The sequence below is a fragment of the Marmota marmota genome, unplaced genomic scaffold (assembly GCF_001458135.2).
Source record: "Marmota marmota marmota unplaced genomic scaffold, marMar, whole genome shotgun sequence".
NCBI classification, from domain to species: domain Eukaryota; kingdom Metazoa; phylum Chordata; class Mammalia; order Rodentia; family Sciuridae; genus Marmota; species Marmota marmota.
The window spans coordinates 46,149,099-46,155,098 of NW_025999977.1; positions in this window are offsets into that span (position 1 = coordinate 46,149,099).

The window sequence follows — 6,000 nt, forward strand, 5'->3', positions numbered from 1 at the left end:
ATTAAAAAATAGAGCCCAACAATATGCTGTCTCCAAGATACTCACCTCATAGGCAAAGACATCCACAGACTAAGGGTAGTCTGGGATGTCTTTGCCTATGGGACAAAGGGGAAAAATTATATCATTCACCTGGATCTAATAAACAAGCAAGGGTTTCTATCCTCATATCTGAGAAAGAGGACTTTGAGCCTGGAGAATAAATAATATGTTATTGAATGAACAATGGGTTGCAAAAGACACCAAAGAGAAGATTTAAAAGTTCTTAGAGGTAAATGAGAACACTTATACAGCATATTCAAATCTCTGGGACACTATGAAGGCAGTACTAAGAGGAAAGTTCATTGCATGGAGCTCATTCCTTAAAAGAAGAAGTCAACAAATAAATGACCTAACATTACATCTCAAAGCCCTAGAAAAAGAAGAACAAATCAACACCAAAAGATGTTAAGAGACCAAAAGCAATAAAAGACAGGAAATAATTAAAATTAGAGCTGAGATCAATGAAATTGAAACAAAATAAACAATGAAAAAATTGACAAAACAAAAAGTTGGTTCTTTCAAAAAATAAATAAAATTGATAAACCCTTATTCATGCTAATGAAGAGAAGTAGAAAGTAAACTCAAATTAATAACATCCATAATGAATAAGGAAATATCATGACAGACACTACAGAAATACAGAAGATAATTAGAAATTATTCTGAATATTTGTACTCCAATAAAATAGAAAGTATTGAAGACATCAACAAATTTCTAGAGTCATATGATTTGCCCAAACTGAATCAGGATGATATATACAATTTAAACTGATCAATTTCAAGCAATGAAAGAGAAGATGCCATCAGAAACCTACCAACCAAGAAAAGCCCAGGACCGGATGTATACATAGCTGGGTTCTACAAGCCCTTTAAGGAAGAACTAGTACCAATTCTCCTCAAATTATTTCATGAAATAAAAAAAGAGGGAACACTTCCAAACACATTCTATGAGGCCAATATCACCCTGATTTCAAAACTAGATAAAGACACATGGAAGAAATAAAACTTCAGACCAATATCTCTAATGAACATAGATGCAAAAATCCTTAATAAAATTCTGGCAAATCGAATACAAAAACATAAAAAAGATCATGCACCACAATCAAGTGGGGTTCATCCTTGAGATGCAAAGTTGGTTCAACATAAAGAAATCGATAAATGTAATTCATCACACTTCAATAGAGTTAAAGGCAAGAATCACGTGATTATCTCAATAGATGCAGAAAAAGCATTTGACAAAATACAGCATCTCTTCATGTACAAAACACTAGGGATAAAGGAACATATCTCAACATTATCTATGCTAATCCCCAGGCCAACATCATTCTAAATGGAGAAAAATTTAAATAATTCCCTCTAAAAACTGGGACAAGACAGAGTGCCCTCTTTCACTACTTCTATTTAACATAATCCTGGCAACTCTAGCCAGAGCAATTAGACAGAAGAATGAAATTAAAGGAATATGAATAGGAAAAGAAGAACTCAATATATCCCTATTTGCTGATGACATGATTCTATATTTAGAAGACCCAAAAAACTCCACCAGAAAACTTCTAGAATTCATAAGTGAATTCAGCAAACTAGCAGTATATAAAACTAACATCCATAAGTTGTGTTCTTACACATCAGTGATGAATCAACTGAAAGAGAAATTAGGAAAACTACCCCATTCACAATAGCCTCAAAAAAATAAAATATTAACCTCAAAAATAAAATAAAATAAAACAAAAGAGGTGAAAGACCCCTACCATGAAAACTACAGAACTCTACAGAAAGAAGTTAAAGAAGACCTTAGAAGATGGAAAGATCTCCCATATTCTTGGATAGGCAGAATTAGTATTGTCAAAATGGCCAGACTACCAAAAGTGCTATAAAGATTTAAATTTCCTATTAAGGTTCCAATGATGTTCTTCATAGAAATAGAAAAAGCAGTCATTGAATTCATTTGGAAAAATTAGAGGCCCAAAACAGCCAAAGCAATTCTCAGCAAGAAAAGTGAAGCAGGAGGCATCACAATACCAGACCTTAAATTATACTACATAACTATAGAAACAAAAACAGTATGGTATTGGCACCAAAACAGACATGAAGACCAGTGGTACAGAATAGAAGACACAGAGACAAACTCACATAAATACAGTTACCTTATACTAGACAAAGACACCATAAATTACACTGGAGAAAAGATAACCTCTTCAACAGATGGTGTTGGGGAAAAAAATGAAATTAGATCTCTATCTCTCACTATGCACAAAACTCAACTCAAAGTGGATCAAGGATCTAGGCATTAGACCAGAGACCCTGTGCCTACTAGAAGAAAACGTAGGCCCAACTCTCCATCATTTTACCATAGGAATTGAATTCCTTAACAAGACTTCTAAAGTACAAGAAGTAAAATCAAGAATCAATATACTGGATGGTATCAAATTAAAAAGCTTTTTCACAGGAAAGGAAACAATAACGTGAAGAGACAGCCCACAGAATGGGAGAAAATCTTTACCACCTACACCTCAGATTGAGTATTAATCTCCAGGATATATAAAGAGCTCAAAAAACTTAATGCCAAAAAACCAAATAACCCAGTCAATAAATGAGCTAACTAAAGACTCAACAGACACTTCACAGAATAAATACAAATGGTCAAAAAATATGAAAAAATATTCAACAACTCAAGCAATTAGAGAAATGAAATTAAAACTACATTGAGCTTCCATTTCACTCCAGTCTGAATGGCTTTATCAAGAACACAAGTAACAATAAATGTTGGTGAGAATGTGGGGGAAAAGGTACACTTATATATTGCTGGGGGGACTGCAAATTGGTGCAACCTCTCTAAAAAGCAGTACGGTGATTTCTTAGAAAACTTGGAATAGAACCACCATTTGACTCAATTATCCTACTCCTCAGTATGTACCCAAAGGATTTAAAATCAGCATACTATAGTGATGCAGCCACATCAATGTTTATAGTAGCTCAATTCACAATAGTTAAGCTATGGAACCAACCTAGGTGCCCTTCAACAAATGAATGGGTAAAGACAATGTGGTATATATACACAATAAATATTACTCAGCCATAAAGAAGAATGGAATCATAGCATCTGCCAATAAATGGATGGAACTGGAAAATATCATGCTAAGTGAAATAAGCCAGTGCCAAATAACCAAATGCTGAACGTTCTCTCTGACTTGTGGATGCTAACTCACAATAGGCAGTAGTGGGTGCAGGGAGAAGGGGTGGTTTATTAGATTGGACCAGGTGGAGTCGGGGAAGGAGAGGGGGATGGGAATGGGAAATCAGTAGAATTAATTGGATATAACTTTCCTATGTTCATATATAAATACATGGCCAGTGTAACTCCACATCACGTATAACCACAAAATTGGGAAGTTGTACTGTCAATGTATAACTAAAATGAACAAATAAAGAAAAACCATAATGATATTAGTGTTTTTTAAAAAAGAAAAACTACCCATAATAATTTCTTTCTTTCTTTTTTATTTTTTTTTCAGTTACTAGGACCTCTTGCATGCTAGGCAAGCACTCTACCACTGAGCTACATCCCCAGCCCAATTTCTTATCCTTGGTTAGTTTTGAGGTTTGCAGATGCTCACAGATCAATATACTGAAAGAAACCATGACACTGGATGCCCTTTCTTCCCTGACCTCCTTCCCCTGAAGTGTTACCGAGTGGCTCAGCTGATTTTCTACCCTCCCTAGTCTCGTTTATCTTTGAGAACATGATACCTGAAGGCCAGAAGTCCCTTGGCAGGTGGGCTGTACCAAACCAGTCAGATTAAAGATGGCTGTCAGAGCAGGGGCCAGACAAACTTGAATTTCATTAAAATCCCATCTGTATACTCAATGACAACGCCATCCCCAGTTCCATGACAGTTGAAAACTTCCATAATGACAATCAGAAAGAACCACAAAAAGAGCAAAAAGAGGTGGTGCCTACGTTCTGGAAAAATCTCCACATGCTCAGAAGATACTACAATCCCTCCTTTTATTTGCCTATCTCTCCCCCTCATTTCTTTTATTCTATATCTCGACTTCCCTACCCCCAAAGGGTTTAGAAGTTAATTTGAGAGCTTTTCTCCCTGTTTCTCCTGTTCTTAGCCAAGAATAAGCCTTCCTTTTTTGCTCATTTGGGGATCAGTTTTGTTTATTGGTTCTGCAATTCCAACAGGGAAAAAGGACCCAGTTGGGGGTCCAAATTGGTAACCGAGAAGCCTGGTGGTGGAGGAAGACCCAACCTGCCTGTTAGAGAAGGCCAAAGAAAGGCCACTGTGTGGAGCCAATGCCCAGCACAGGGCAGTCTGTTGCCGGTCAGTGAAGTGAAACAGAGCAAACCCTTTCCTGAGCAGAGCTCTTGGAAAAAGAAGTGCCAGATTGTTTCTTCTACAAACAATCCATCGTGTCTGGCCACCCTGCAATGGTAAGGCTCAAAATCTGCCCTGTTCAGGGATCTTCCTTTTCCTAAAGTCTCAGTCCCATCATTGGCTGTGAACCTGCATGTGGTAAGGTAGACTTTCTGGGAACTGGCAGTGAACCATGCAAGCATCCTCTCTGTGCTCCTGGAGCCTACTCTGTAGCGGGTATCACATGGCAAGGCACAGAAAGTATGCCAGCTTGGGTCTCTCCCCCTCTTCTTTCAAAGCTACCAATGCTATCATTACACAGGGACCCTTCTGTGACTTCATCTAATCCCGATTGCCTCCAAAATTCTACCTCCAAATACAATTGTCATCTATGACTTTGAGAATTACATATCCAACCCTTGAACTTTGAGGCAACCCATTCACATGTAATCAGTTTAATCGTATTGTTATACAACTCATCTCCAAAACTTTCTCATCTTGTAAAACTGAAACTCGTGTCATTAAGCTATGACTCCTATTCCTACCTCCTAAATTCACTGGGAACCAGTATTCTACTTGTGCGTGTGTTTTTTTTTTTTAATGAATTTGACTACCCTAGATACCTCATATAAATGGAATCATACAGTATCTGTCTTTTTGTGACTGATTTATTTCACTTACCATCATATCCTCAAGGTTCACTTATGTTATGTTTGAATTTCCTTCCTTTGAAAAGGCTGAATGATATTCCCTTGTGATATGCAGATATCACACTTTGCTTATCCATTCATCGAAAGAGGGATACTTGCGTTGTTTCTACCTCTTGGGTATAGCATAAAATCTACAAAGAACATGGTGTATAATAAGTATGAGAAGAGATTTTCAGGTAACTGCCTAGATGGGTTGTAGAAGGGCCATAGCAGAGGCGGGAAGACCAGATAGGATCCGTTAGAACTCATGTTCATGCCACCTTTTAAGTTGCACCTGAAATGTCCTCTGATTTTAGAAGTCTTCTTAGCTTGCCCAGGCCTTTCTCTTTCTAAATCCACTATGTGCCCTTGGAGAGATACACGTTCATGCATATTTCCCTCCCAGTAGACTGAGTTCTTGAGGGTTTCCTGAGCAGTTTCCAGCTCTGTGCTGCAGGTAACTCATTAGGAGAGGAAATGAGATACAGAGAAGGCTTTTTGAACCCTCTGCGGGTACAGCCTGTCCTTCCAGCTAACCGCTCTTTGGGAGAATGCATGTTTGACTTTCTACTCCTGGAAATATAAGTTCAAATGTTTATAGATGTTTGAAGCGAATGAAAGCGTTTCTATTCATGCTGTTAGAATCTGTGAGGCCCTTTCTTTCTTTCTTGTTTTTTCCCCCCCAAAACCAAGAGTTCCTAGTAAAATTCAGGTTATTTGGCTAGTGAAAGGTAGGTAGTTCAAGGACCAAGGTTTCATCCTGCAAGAGCCCGCAGGCAGGCACACCTGAGCGGCGAGGGCGGGCAGCGCCCAAGGGCTCCTCAGCTGGGACCCTGGGGCGCGGGGCTCTGGGCTAGGAGAGTCGAGCAGCATGCACTCCTGCACAGATTGCCTCCGCTCCAGGTTTTACAA